The 15,120-nt window shown below is 42.2% G+C and overlaps 1 protein-coding gene across 1 annotated transcript in view; it reads left to right on the top strand.

Annotated features, from left to right (window-relative positions):
- The first annotated feature begins 7,347 nt into the window (after window positions 1–7,347).
- Window positions 7,348–15,120, top strand: part of LOC141092314 (alpha-1,6-mannosyl-glycoprotein 4-beta-N-acetylglucosaminyltransferase-like) — a 101,742-nt gene continuing 93,969 nt past the window's right edge. The window contains exon 1 of the mRNA XM_073578355.1: window positions 7,348–7,365. The gene's annotated coding sequence lies outside the window, so the exon portion shown is untranslated. The remainder of the gene's footprint in view (window positions 7,366–15,120) is intronic.

Here is a 15,120-nt window from a genome sequence, read left to right as displayed (position 1 = left end):
AGCGATGCACCAACGATCCCAACCAGCGATATGAAGCGGTCAGGATCGCTGGTGCATCGCTAAGTGGTCGCTAGTGAGCTGCCACACAGGCAGATCTCACCAGTGACATAGCAGCGGTCAGGGGTCGTTACTTACCTGTCAGACGAGGCGATCCTGTAGTCCTCCCGCCCGCGTCGCTCGTCGGCGCCACAGGAAGCCCAGCAGGAAGCTGACGACGAGAAACGGTCCAGGACGTTCTCGCGCGATCAGCGATAATCAGCGGGGGAGCCGGTCAGAGGTAAGTATCACACATAGCGATATCGCTAGCAATAACACTGCTACATCACAAAAACCGGTGACGTTATAGCGATATTGCTAGCGATATCGCTTAGTGTGACAGGCCCTTAACCCTGGCTATAACCCTAACGGGAAAATGGAAATAAATACTTTTTTTAATTATTTTTCCCTAACTAAGGGGTGATAAAGTTGGGTTTGATTTACTATTTTAGCGGGTTTTTATGTTTGGCAGGTGTCATACACTAAAATACGCTTTTTATTGCAAAAAAATAGTTTTTGCATCACCACATTTTGAGACCTATAGTTTTTCCATATTTTGGCTCACAGAGTCATGCGAGGTCTTGTTTTCTGCGGGACGAGTTGACGTTTTTATTGGTACCATTTTCGGGCACATTACATTTTTTGATCGCTTTTTATTCCGATATTTGGGAGGCAGAATGAACAAAAAACAGCAATTCATGAATTTCTTTTAGGGGGCGTTTATACCGTTCCGCGTGTGGAAAATTTGATAAAGCAGTTTTATTCTTTGGGTCAGAATGATGACAGCGATACCTCCTTTATACAATTTTTTATGCTTTGGCATATACAATAAAAACTATTTTATAGAAAAAAATAATTATTTTTGCATCCCTTTATTCTAAGAGCTATAACTTTTTTATTTTTCCAGAGATGGCACTCTATGGCGGATTGTTTTTTTGCGGGACAAGATGACGTTTTCAGCGGTACCACGTTTATTTATATTCGTCTTTTTGATCGCGTGTTTTTCCACTTTTTGTTCGGCGGCATTTTTTTTTGCTTTTTAATGGTGTTCACTAAAGGGGTTAACTCAGGGTTCCCCAACTCCAGTCCTCAAGGCCCACCAACAGATCCTGTTTTCAGGATTTCCTTTGTATTACACAGGTGATGCAATTATCACCTGACCAATACTAAGGAAATCCTGAAAACATGATCTGTTGGTGGGCCTTGAGGACTGGAGTTGGGGAACCCTGGGTTAACTAGTGGGATAGTTTTATAGGTTGGGTCGTTACGGACGCGGCGATGCTAAATATGTGTACTTTGATTGTTTAGATCTTTATATTTAAGTATTTATTGATGGAATAAATATTGATTTTATCACGGACGGCGTACTAGGTACCCACCGGCTCGTACGCGTCCTGTGCACTGCAGACGAACAGTGTCTGGGGACAGAGATGGGACAGCACGCAACCAGCGGCGAACAGGACATGCAACACGTGACCACAGGGGGCGGGACTGGGGTGGAGCCAACAGCAGGAGAGTAGTCAGGGCCCAGCCAAAGGAGTCAGAAAACCAGGAGAGGCAGAAACAGTTCCAAGGGGACAGACAGAATGGATAGTCAAACCACGCAGAAGTCAAAGAACCAGACGAGCAAACAGTACCAAATCAGCAGGCAAATACAAAATGGGAAACAAACCGGGTCAGAACCAAGTTATCATACACGAGAAGAGGCACAAGGCACAGGCACACAGAGGTCAACTTAACTCTGCCGAGGGCAGGAGAATAACTCACAAGGACTTGAGCAACTTGAGGGTATAAAAAGCCTTCCCAGATCCAGAGAGGCCACAATGATTAACCCCTGACGCACCAGTCCCAATCCTACCATAGGATCATGACGTTTTTATTATTTTTTACAATATTGTTATAATTATTTAAAAATTGTTTTTTTATTTCATTTACTTTTACATTTAGTCCCACTATGGGACACTCATTTTGTGCAGGCTGATCGCTTCTATAGCACTCAAATCTGCATGCTATAGAAGCTGTCAGCGCTGCAGCTTCTGTACACTGACCTGTGATACTTCGCATGACAGGAAGTTTCACAGCTCTGGAGACCCCGATGTCATAATAACAACATCTGGTCTCCATGGCAGCGATCGGAACTCCGATCGCTGCCATGTGGGGTCTCTGATTCAAAGGCAGAGGGGCTTTCATGTTTAATTGCAGTGTGCTAGGGGTTAAAGTGTCGGGAGCGGTCTGTGACCGCTCCTGGCACTTAATGCTGTGAGCGCAGCTGATCGATCATGACGTACTATTCCGTCCATGGTCATAGGGGCCCAGGGCATATGGACGGAATAGTACGTCAAAAGTTAGAAAGGCGTTAATATACGATGCACAATTTTTGTTTAAGATAATGTTATATTATTTAATTATTTGTGATGTAATTGTGCATAAAATTCATTTGTAACACTCATACTAATTTATCATCTTTTAACTCTAACTTCTCCGAAAGTTAGATAAAAATGTATGAGAGAATATACATTTTCTTTGAGTATGTATTAAATAACTTAGTGTTTTACCTGTGAAAATGTACAGCTGTTTTCTAGCTTGCTATATTTTGTAACTAAATCACCATGGTCTCATATGAGACAGAATTATTTTTTTTTTTTTCTTTGCAGAAATAATCCTCTTTAAAAAGCCTCCGGAACAGCATGGGAAATGAGATGTTATAACTTTTTGCAAGCCATGTCTGAAGTCGAGTATGCAATTATGAAGCCTTTTGAGAACGATGTGGATAAATGCTTAGCTGTGTTTTAAGAGCAGTAATATATGTATGTCATGTTATATTTGGTTAATTTAACAACAATATTGAAAAACAATGTTAACTTTGTATGTTTCAATAGCACATATATCTGATACATTTATTGCATCCTTATCCCAAGGTTTTTTAATTTGTGGTTAGTGTATTAAAAGTTCCCTGATTATGTTGCCTTGTAAGAATGTTTTCCATTTTAGAAACACTTCTTCCAGGCTGGCGGAGTATCAAAGTACTGCAGTCAATGATGGGTGATTGGGCGCTCACCTGACTACTGCAGCCAGATAAACGTTGATATCAGGAATGAATTTTAGAGGTGAGAGGTAAATACGACTAATTTTAGGCTAGCCTAAAATTTTTATATAAATATATTATATACATAATATATATTTATAAATATATTATACACATACATATCCATACATACACAGTGGCATGAAAGGATCCCTAACAGGCATAAAGTTAAAGATAACACATTCCCTTTGTATTCTAGGCAAAAAAAAAAAAATAAATATATATATACAGTATATATATATATATATATATATATATATATATATATATATATATATATATATATATATATATATAATCATCTTTTACATTTTATAAAAAGTACAACAAGTGAAATGGGCTGATGCAAAGGTTGGGGCGCCCTTAGATATTTATGTATTGTTAGGAAAGGCCAGGTGATTCAAATTTTCCAGCTGTATAAAAACAAATCCTCCTGTAACCTTGTGCCAAAAAAACAGCAGCAGCCAACAGATTCTTCTAAGCAGCTGTCTCACACTCTGAAAATGGTGGGGGCCAGGACCAGACTGAGACTGAACTTTAGCCCTGGCATTTGAGAGCACACAGGCCCACTTGTGCAGTTAAAGTACCACTCCAGCAGTTTTTTTTTCAGAGGTGGAGTGTGCTACTTACATAAGGTTTCATACCATAGTATTATACTTACCTGCTGCTGTCTTCACCTTTTATCGGTGCCGGTCTGATCCCACGGTGCCATTTTGTGACTGCCACTTCTGACTGACCGAAAGTCAGCGGTGACAGGAGCAAGCTCTCATTGTAAGTCAGAGCCAGAATGATTCATGTCATAAACTTGCATCAAAAGGTGACCTTTTTCAGCACTCTGCTGAACAAGAGCTGTGTAGGGGAAAGATGCCTGTCAGCCGAAGCAGCATTCAGCCAACAGCCATTTAACGTTTATGGCTGGCTTTAAAGGGCATCTGTCACCTATTTTTAGCCCTATCAGCTGCTGGCACAGCCATCAGGGGCATATCTACAGAATTCTGTATTGCTGTAGATAAACCCCCGATGTAACCTGAAAGATTAGAAAAACAAGTTAGATTATACTCACCGGGGGACACGGTCTGGTGCTATGGGTGTCGCGGTCCAGCGCCTCCCATCTTCATACAATGTCGTCCTTCTGCCGCGGCGCAGGCGCACTTTATCTGCCCTGTTGAGGGCAGAGCAGAGTACTGCAGTGCGCAGGCGCCGGGAAAGGTCAGACAGCTCCGGTGCCTGCACACTGCAGTACTTTACTCTGCCCTCAACAGGGCAGATAAAGTACGCCTGCGCCGGAGCTGCAGCAGAAGTAAGAAGGAGGACTGCTTCGCTAGAAGATGGGAGGCACCGGACCGCAACACCGACCGAACGCCTGGGGGAGTATAATCTAACTTGTTTTTCTTATCTTTTAGGTTACATGGGGGGTGCTTATCTACAGCATTACAGAATGCTGTAAATGAGCCCCTGATGGTGGTTTAGGAAGCTGATAGGGCTAAAAATAGGTGACAGATTCCCTTTAATGTCAGGAACAGCAGCACCATGAGACACATCATCTGCAATCAGTGTCCAAGGTATATATAAAAAAAGCCATTACAGAAATTGCAAGGTTTAAACTTATCACTGCCTACTTAAAACACTATTTTCTCAATCAGCTATAATGAGGCAATGAAAGAGTTACCCTCCCCTGGCTTGAGAAAATATATTTTATTACCACAGAACTGTGATAAGAACCTGTTTAGTGACAAAAGAGCAGCATACCTTCAAAGTGCAGGACCTGCATTTCATTGTCTCACTTCAATATATATCCCAAAACAGAAAAAAGCCCTCTTCTCACCCACAGTTTTGTGGGAGGGCTGGGAAACTCTATTCCTAGCAGACCAAAACAAAAACCGGAATTTACTGCCTGCTCCTCATTCCTTGGAGGCTGCCAGTATCGGCTAGTGGTGATGCTGACTGATGGTGTCAGTGTGACTGCAGGTGCGTCCTCCCGCCTTTAGAATAGGAGGAAACGGACGCCACATTGGAGAGCAGGTGGAGGTAAGACACAGTGCTGGAACTGATCCCTGCATAGATATCTAAATATTAAATCATTGTAGGGACTTGTGGAGTACCTCTCCAGGGAGCTTGAGTGGCCCACAGATGGTACCAGCCCATCTGGCATTTGCCAGATGGCCAGTCCAGCCCTAGTGGAGGCCCATAAAGCAGGAGACAATTATAAGAAGGTAGCAAAGCGTTTTCAAGTTACCCTTTCCTCAATGCGAAATGAGAAAATGGCAGTTATCAGGAACAGTGGAGATCAAGATGAGGTCTGGAAAGCCATGTAAAATTTCAGTGAGAGATGCTCGTAGTATTGCTAAAGAGGCAAATCAGAACCCCCGCTTCACTGCAAAAGACCTTCAGAAACATTTAGAAGACTCTGGACTTGTACATTGTTTTACTGTTCAGAGACACCTGCACAAATATGGCCTTCATGGAAGAGTCATCTGCCAAAATCCTCTCCTGTATCCTCCCCATAAAATTCAGCATCAAAAGTATGCAAAAGAACATCTAAACAAGTCTGATCTGATGCATTTTGGCAACAAGTCCTGTGGATCAATGAAGTTAAAATAGAACTCTGGCCACAATGATCAAAGGTATGTGTGAAGAAAAAAGGACACAGAATTTCACATCTCCCCAACCATTAAACATGAATGTGAATAAATCATGCTTTGGGGTTGTGTTGCCGTGAATCACAACGTGAACATTTCACTGGTAGAGAGAAGAATGGATTCAATGAAATTTCAACAAATTCTTGATGCAAAGATAACACCATCTGTAAAAAAAAAAAAAAAAAAGCTAAAGGTGAAAAGAGGATGGCTTCTACAAATGGATAATGATCCTAAACAAATGTTAAATCTACAATAGACGACCTCAAAAGATGCAAGCTGAAGGCTTTACAATGGCCCTCACAGTCCCCAGATCTGAACATCATTGATCGTCTTGCATACAATGCTATTTTCAATCTATTTCACAGAATTGGAAGACTTTCCTAAGGAAGAATGGATGAAAATCCCTCAAACAAGCATTGAAAGACACTTCTCTGGCTTCAAAATGAGTTTACAAGCTGTGATACTTTCAAAAGGGGTGCTACTAAGTACTAATAATGCAGGGTGCCCAAACCATTAAATGTCATCTTTAATTTTAGACTTTTTGTGGAACTAATTCATGGACTTTAGTGCACTGCTTGACAAAATACTGAATCCAGGTTATGTTGAAAGATTAACCATTTAATTCCCAACGCGTTTCGAAGTATATAGTACTTCTTCCTCAGGGGATGACATACATGAACAGATAAAGCTGTCTCAGATTATATACATTCACGATTTGAAAATTGGCGCCAATGGTCACATGTTATGTGGCAAAAAAAGGGTCAAAGTTCAAACACATAAGTTAACATGAAATGCCATAATAATTAGTCTTTGATAAATAATATAAATTATTCTTTTAATTAATTTACAGATAAAAAGCTCAAAACGGAAGAAAAATAAAAAAGGAAAAAAAAAAATATATATATACAAAAACGAACTCATGCTAAAAAAGAAAAGGTGCCGACCGTCCAGCATTCAGACCGCCACACCAGAACATGTCCCGGAGGATGGAAGAAAAGGGGAAAACACATTAAGAATATATTAACTAATATATATATATATATATATTAAACATATGTGAAATATATATTTATGTTGTAATAAATACATATTACTCAAAATTTGAGTGGATGTCAATTGATTATTGCCAGAATATAATTATTAATCATTTACTTTTTCGAATGTCAAAGAAGATTGGTGGCTGTCAGCCAAAAAAATGACAGCCACCAATCTTCTTTGACATTCGAATAATTTATTTTATTTATCAAAGACTAATTATTATGGCATTTCATGTTAACTTATGTGTTTGAACTTTGACCCTTTTTTTGCCACATAACGTGACCATTGGCGCCAATTTTCAAATCGTGAATGTATATAATCTGAGAGCTTTATCTGTTCATGTATGTCATCCCCTTAGGAAGAAGTACTATATACTTCGAAATGCGTTGGGAATTAAATGGTTAATCTTTCAACATAACCTGGATTCGGTATTTTGTCAAGTAGCGCACTAAAGTCCATGAATTAGATCCACAAAAAGTCTGATAGTTTTGGCGGTCACGGAGTTGACCTTTGGACGTGCAGCAAGCTGACTACGGATCTTACATGCTCAAATCTCTCCTGGAAAGGGTGAGTAAATTTCTTTTGTTCTTGCTATATCAACCCAGATAAGACCCTATTGCGCTTTTTTGTGTTCCTATAGTTTATATACATCTTTAACTTTAGGCCTTTTGAAGATCATTTCATCTTCAACTTGCTTAAAGGGAACCTGTCACCTCCCCAGGGCGTTTTTAAATAAGGCTGCTTTCACACATCTGGCTTTTTTAATCCGGCACGGTGCGGCGAAAAGTGTGAAAACCGGATCCGGAATTGGATCCGGTTTTGGCACATAGAATTTAATGATCGCCGCATCGTGTCGGAAGGACATGCGGCGCCTCCGTTTTAAGCCGGAAACGGCAAACCTGCGCCGTCCGGCGTTAGCAAAAAAACGTTGCCTGCAACATTTTTTTGCAGCGCTGGAATGGCTTTTTCTACAGCGCATGCGCGGACACTGTGAGGTTTAACCCTCAAGTGCCCGGCGCGCGCGCGAATCTCTCTCCCCCCAGCATACCGCCGCCTCTCTCGTCCCCGGTGTGGCTCCTTTAAATGCTTTGCAAGCTGGATCAGGCGCCGCATCTGCATCCGGTGTCACCGCTGCAGGACTGATCCGGCGGTCCGGCTTTCCACCGCATGCCGCCGGAACAAAACCACCGGATGTGTGAAAGCAGCCTAAAAGAGCCACCTTCAGCAGCACTAAGGCTGCATTCTGTGAAGGTGGCTCTTCTGTTTCTGACCCCTAGTAACACAAAAATATTGACTTTTATAAATAGGTCCTCATACCTGTAATGCGTCCCATAGGTATGGTGTGTCCCCCTGTATCAGCCGTCTGCCAGCCGTCCATCATGCCCCAGCGCTTAGAAACCCGATGCGTACCTTAGTTACCAGCACGCTGGTGCAGGGAGCTGGTAACCAAGGTACACATCGGGTTTCTAAGTGCCTGTTTGGCAGCTCACCAGCGATCATGTAGCGACACACCAGCGATCCTGACAAGTTCATATCGTTGTCGCCCGGCGCTTAGAAACCCGATGTGTACCTTAGTTACCAGCGCGCTGGTGCAGGGAGCTGGTAACCAAGGTACACATCGGGTTTCTAAGTGCCTGTTTGGCAGCTCACCAGCGATCATGTAGCGACACACCAGCGATCCTGACAAGTTCATATCGTTGTCGCCCGGCGCTTAGAAACCCGATGTGTACCTTAGTTATCAGCGCGCTGGTGCAGGGAGCTGGTAACCAAGCTACACATCGAGTTTCTAAGTGACGCCCGGTGCTTAGAAACCCGATGTGTACCTTGGTTACCAGCTTCCTGCACCAGCGCGCTGATAACTAAGGTACACAGTGGGTAACTAAGCGTCGTGCGTCACTTGTTACCCGCGTGTCGCTGTCCTGATCGCTGGTGAAGCTGCCTGTTTGGCAGCTCACCAGCGATCATGTAGCAACACACCAGTGATCCTGACAAGTTCATATCATTGTCAGGATCGCTGGTGCGTCGCTATGTGAGACGGGGCCCTAACTTCTTTGCTTATCTGGATCTCCTATCTCCAAGACTTTTCTTGTGCTAGACAGGTTCCAAGAAATCCCAAATAGAAAATCTGATCACATTTCATAAAGTGATTCAAGTCCTCTTATCACATCATGCCTTCATTTGTCAGTACCCCCAACACTCCTTCCAACTCGTTTCATAGCATATCTGTACATATTCAGATACTGAATATAAAAATAAAACTAGATCAGCCATTACTCCTTCCTACTGCTCACAATCTTGTGTCTAGCAGTAAAACACTTGCTGCAGCAGAAGCCTCTTCCACTGCTTTGTCTGCAATAGGAGACCTGTTCAACCTGAAGCTTCATTCATCATCTAGCTGAAAATGGGAGTTAATTTGATCTTTCTTCCTATATTTACCAGGAGCTTTCACGAAAACTGTTTCAGAAACCTGTAGAGAGAACAGCAGAGTTATACAGTTGAAACTATACGTTTCCATACACTATATAAAAAGACACATCTGCATGTTTTTCTCAATATCTGACATGAAATCAGAATAAACTCTTGTTTTAGGTCAATGAGGATTACCATAATTATTAATTTTTGCCAAATACCAGAATAATGAGAATGAAAGGCATTTTTATTACTTACTGAAAAGTCAATAGTTTCCATCCATTTCATAAGTATTTCTTACCATTGTCCTTAAACTGAATGACTTGGGTCAAACGTTTGGGATATCCTTCCACAAGCTTCTCACAATATTTGGTCAGAATTTGGGCCAATTCCGCCTGACAAAACTGGTGTAACTGATCCAGGTTTGTAGGTCGCCCTGCTCGCACCGGCCTTTTCAGCTTTGCTGATACATTTTCAATAGAATTGAGATCAGGGCTTTGTGATGGCCGCTCCAAAACATTGACTTTGTTATCCTTAAGCCACTTTGTTACCATTTTGGCAGTATGCTTCGGGTCATTGTCCATCTGGAAGACCCATTTCCGCCCAAGCTTTAATGTCCTGGCTGATATCTTGAGATGTTGCTTCAGTATTGCCACATAATCTTCTTTTCTCATGATGCCATCTATTTTGTGAAGTGCACCAGTCCCTCCTGAAGCAAAACAACCCCAAAACATGATGCTGCCACCTCACAGTTGGGATGGTGTTCTTCCAAGTTTCTCCATTTTTCCTCCAAACGTAAAGATGGTCATTATGCCCAAAAAGTTCAATTTTAGTGTCATCAGACCACAGGACATGTCCCAAAAATTAAGGTCTTTGTTCCTGTGTGCATTTGCAAACATTAATCTGGCTTATTTATATTTCTTTTGGAGTAATGGCTTCTTCCTGACAGTGTGGCCTTTCAGTCCATGTTGATACAGTACTCATTTCACTGTGGATATTGACAAAATTTTACCAGCTTCTGCCATCATCTTTCACAAGGTCTTTTGCTTTTGTCCTTGGGTTGATATGCACATGTCAGACCAAAGCACGTTCATCTCTGAGATGCAGAAGCCATCTCCTTCCAGAGCGGTATGATGGCTGTCTTGTAAACTGTGGTGTCTGTTCACATGGCATGCATTTGGATAGCGCTGGGCACTCCACCTGATCGGATGTTAACCTGGATGCTGTGCATTATATATGTGAACAGCGCTCCATACAAGCCGCTATTGAGCAATAATATACCAAGCAACCACCCCTGCTATGATTGGGTCACCGAGGAGGAAAACAAGACCAAGCTAAGCCACAGAAAACCAGAAAGGTTGGTAACTAAGCGGATTGCAGGCCCCTGATCCTATCCACACAACTAGCAGTAGCCATGGAGCGTACCTATGATGATTCTAGACGCCTCGACACAGCCGGAGAACTAAATAAGCCTAAAGCAAGAAAAGGGGAAATCTAAACTGCCCTAGAGCAGACCCCAAAGGAATAGATAGCCCCCAAACATATATTGTCAATGAGACAAGATGAAAGCACAAACACAGGTAGGAAAATAGGCTGAGCAAACGATGGGGCCCACACTAACTAGAAAGGACAGGAAAGGAAAGACACTGTCTGCAATCACGCAAAAAACCCTGAAAAAATGTCCAACACTTCTGATAGCAAAAAACTCTGAAGTCACATATTCTGAAACAGAGCAAAAAGAGGCCAATCTAATAAGGGACAAAAAACACACTGGCACAAACAGTAACATAAGGATGGAAATTCAGCACAGCCCCAGCCGGGGCTGGCTGACCACACAAAACTGAATAGACAAAACCAAATCAAATGTGAGCAATAGCAAAGAACACTTAGCTTGAGCATGCAGGGACTGAACTGGAAACCAAGACCTCAGGAGGCAGGAAAAATCACCAGCAGGGATAGAGGGAGTCGGCTGTCTTAAATCCAGTCAGAGACTCCAGATGTCCAATTGTCATCCTCATTATCAGGTGGCTGGCCTCTGTCAATTAGATCAGCTCCATTACCTCCTGGAACCACCAGAGAGAGCCCGGAAAGAGAACTCGTGACTCCTCTGTCAATACAACCAGCTTCACTACCTTCACTAGCAACCAGAGGTAGGCCAGAAAGTGAATTCACAACACACCCCCTCCATGGATTGGTAGGCCATGAGTGGTTGTCTCATTGGTATTTTTGCACCTGTGTTGCCGCCATCTTAACTACATGGGTCCTCTGCATCCTGATAGTGCATTTGTTTGGAGACCTGGGCAGGTAAACATCACTGCTAGTAATGAGTGAGTATACTCGTTGCTCGGGTTTTCCCAAGCATGCTCGCGTGGTCTCCGAGTATTTTAGCGTGCTCGGAGATTTAGTTTCTGTCAATGCAGCTGCATGATTTACAGCTGCTAGCCAGCTTGAATACATGTGTGGAATACCTGTTTGATAGGGAATTCCCACATGTATTCAGCCTGTCTACAAGTCGCAAATCATGCAGCTGAGACGACGAAAACTTAATCTCCGAGCACGCCAAAATACTCGGGGATCACCCGAGCATGCTCGGGGACATCCGAGCAACAATGCTACTCGCTCATCACTAATCGCTGCCTTTTTTCTGCTGTAATCCTAACTAACCTAAAACAGGAAAGGTTTATTCTGATTTCATGTCAGATATTGAGAAAAAGCATGCATATATGTCTTTTTATATAGTGTATGTAAACTTCTGGTTTCAACTGTAATTAAAACATGTGGGCAATCTTATCAGGTCTCCATCATTTCCTGATATTCCATGTGAAAAGAGAAACTATAAAATGTTAATTCTTCAAAATCAGACCCTTATGAATGAAGCGTAGGCATAGATGGCAAGTTCCGGCTCCATGTATAGTTCTTTCTGCAGGATAAATGCCAATCTTAAACAAGAAACTGTGTTCTCATTGCTCCAAGAATATCACAATATCTGTTACCATAAACGGTCTTAGTTTCCAATCTCTTCCAAGTCTAGAAAGACGTAAGACACATCTGACCAGCCAAGAGTTCGTTACTGCATGTCTTGGAATGTCAAACTGATGGAGAAATTGCATCATTTTGTAAAAAACTATTGCAATAAAAGAAGTTGACAATAACAGAAGGCCACTAATACTCAAGATGGAATATGCAATATACCTGTTGGACGGCAGATCCAAACCTCAAGCTGTTCATAGTAGGACCTCTGGTATTCTTGTATGTGTCGTTTTGGAGACATTTGCTGACTAAAATATGGATTACGTGAGGAGCTGAGGATGACATGATGCTTTATATGGACAAAAAAATTGCATCATCAATCCTCCTGTGCTCATTTTTTGTCGACCTATGTAAAAAATCTGGTAAACGCTGAAAATTTGAATACAGTTGATTAGATTTCGTTTAGTGGTCTGAAATTAGCTTGTGTAAATGATCCTTAAATGTTTGTGTGATAGGGTAATTTGTTTGCATGTGGGGCAACACTCTGTCTATAATCAGCCCTGGCTGCTCGCCTCCATTTCTGACAGTAGTTTGAGTGGAGGGGAGCAGGATGCTACAGAGCCAACTTCTCAGGATTGTTGAGGGTCCCAGCTTCAAAAATGCCATTCCTCTAGCTGAGGTTTGCTTAAAGAAAAAAAAAAACACACACACACAAAAAAACCAACAAATTTGGTTTAATGCTAATGCAGGAGTCTGTGCAACATAGTTCGAGTACAGACTGCAAATGCACGAATTGAGCGTGACGTCATATTTTAGGAAAATGTAACATTTAGGTCAGGAGACCTGAGTCCAGTCCGTGCTCGGACCCTGTTGCATGGACATCTGCGTAAGCCCTTACTCCGCGTTCACAGACCCAGTACTGTCTCTTCCACTGCTCCCGGTATCTGTTAATGTCACATAGACAGCACTGAAGCCAATAACTGAGGACATAGACAGCATTGAAGCCAATAACTGAGGTCAGCCACTCTGCCCGAGTTTACACCATGAGCCTCTAAGAACCACTGAGCTCAATTATTGGCTGTGGTGCTGTTGACATGACAATAGCGCAACCAATACCAGGAGAAGGGTGAAGATTCAGTGCTTGACCTGGGTAGCGTAAGTAATGCCAGTTAGTATTTGAAGCAAACTACTTCACCTACGGCAGTAGACTATGGGCTGCAAACTTTAATTTTGTGAACATTTCCAGTGACCAGCAGTTTAATTTCTTTAATTAGGTCAGTTTCTTCCTCAAAATGATTGCAAACACAAATTCTTTGGTATTATTATCTTCATTTATTTTGTCTTAAATGAAAAAACACAAAAGAGAATGAAGCAAAAAGCAAAATATTGATCATTTCACACAAAACTCCAAAAATGGGCAAGACAAAAGTATTGGCACCCTCAGCCTAATATTTGGTTGCACAACCTTTGGCCAAAATAACTGCGACCAACCGCTTCCGGTAACCATCAATGAGTTTCTTACAATGCTCTGCTGGAATTTTAGACCATTCTTCTTTGGCAAACTGCTCCAGGTCCCAGATATTTGAAGGGTGCCTTCTCCAAACTGCCATTTTTAGATCTCTCCACAGGTGTCCTATGGGATTCAGGTCTGGACTCATTGCTGGACACCTTAGAAGTCTCCAGTGCTTTCTCTCAAACCATTTTCTAGTGCTTTTTGAAGTGTGTTTTGGGTCACTGTCCTGCTGGAAGACCCATGACCTCTGAGGGAGACCCAGCTTTCTCACACTGGGCCCTACATTATGCTGCAAAATTTGTTGGTAGTCTTCAGACTTCATAATGCCATGCACACGGTCAAGCAGTCCAGTGCCAGAGGCAGCAAAGCAACCCCAAAACATCAGGGAACCTTCGCCATGTTTGACTGTAGGGACCGTGTTCTTTTCTTTGAATGCCTCTTTTTTTCTCCTGTAAACTCTATGTTGATGCCTTTGCCCAAAAAGCTCTACTTTTGTCTTATCTGACCAGAGAACATTCTTCCAAATCATTTTAGGCTTTTTCAGGTAAGTTTTGGTAAACTCCAGCCTGGCTTTTTTATATGTCGGGGTAAGAAGTGGGGTCTTCCTGGGTCTCCTACCATACAGTCCCTTTTCATTCAGATGCCGATGGATAGTACGGGTTGACACTGTTGTACCCTCGGACTGCAGGGCAGCTTGAACTTGTTTGGATGTTAGTCGAGGTTCTTTATCCAACATCCGCACAATCTTGCATTGAAATCTCTTGTCAATTTTTCTTTTCCGTCCACATCTAGGGAGGTTAGCCACAGTGCCATGGGCTTTAACCTTCTTGATGACACTGCGCACGGTAGACACAGGAACATTCTGGTCTTTGGAGATGGACTTGTAACCTTGAGATTGCTCATGCTTCCGCACAATTTGGTTTCTCAAGTCCTCAGACAGTTCTTTGGCCTTCTTTCTTTTCTCCATGCGCAATGTGGTACACACAAGGACACAGGACAGAGGTTGAGTCAACTTTAATCCATGTCAACTGGCTGCAAGTGTGATTTAGTTATTGCCAACACCTGTTAGGTGCCACAGGTAAGTTACAGGTGCTGTTAATTACACAAATTAGAGAAGCATCACATGATTTTTCAAACTGTGCCAATACTTTTGTCCACCCTCTTTTTTATGTTTGGTGTGGAATTATATCCAATTTGGCTTTAGGACAATTCTTTTTGTGTTTTTTCATTTAAGACAAATTAAAAGAAGATAATAATACCAAAGAATTTGTGTTTGCAATCATTTTCAGGAAGAAACTGTTTATTATCTGACAGAATTGCAGGGGTGTCAATACTTTTGGCCACAACTGTACTTAGGTGCGGATTACATGTGTGTTTGATGCGTTTTTGCACCATGGAAACACGTGCATTTTTTACCTGTGGAATTTCTG

The sequence above is a fragment of the Dendrobates tinctorius genome, unplaced genomic scaffold (assembly GCF_039654945.1).
Source record: "Dendrobates tinctorius isolate UK_male_01 unplaced genomic scaffold, ASM3965494v1 ptg000059l, whole genome shotgun sequence".
Classification (NCBI taxonomy): Eukaryota; Metazoa; Chordata; class Amphibia; order Anura; family Dendrobatidae; genus Dendrobates; species Dendrobates tinctorius.
Note: the sequence above shows the minus strand (reverse complement) of the source record. Positions and strands in the feature narration are given on the sequence as shown.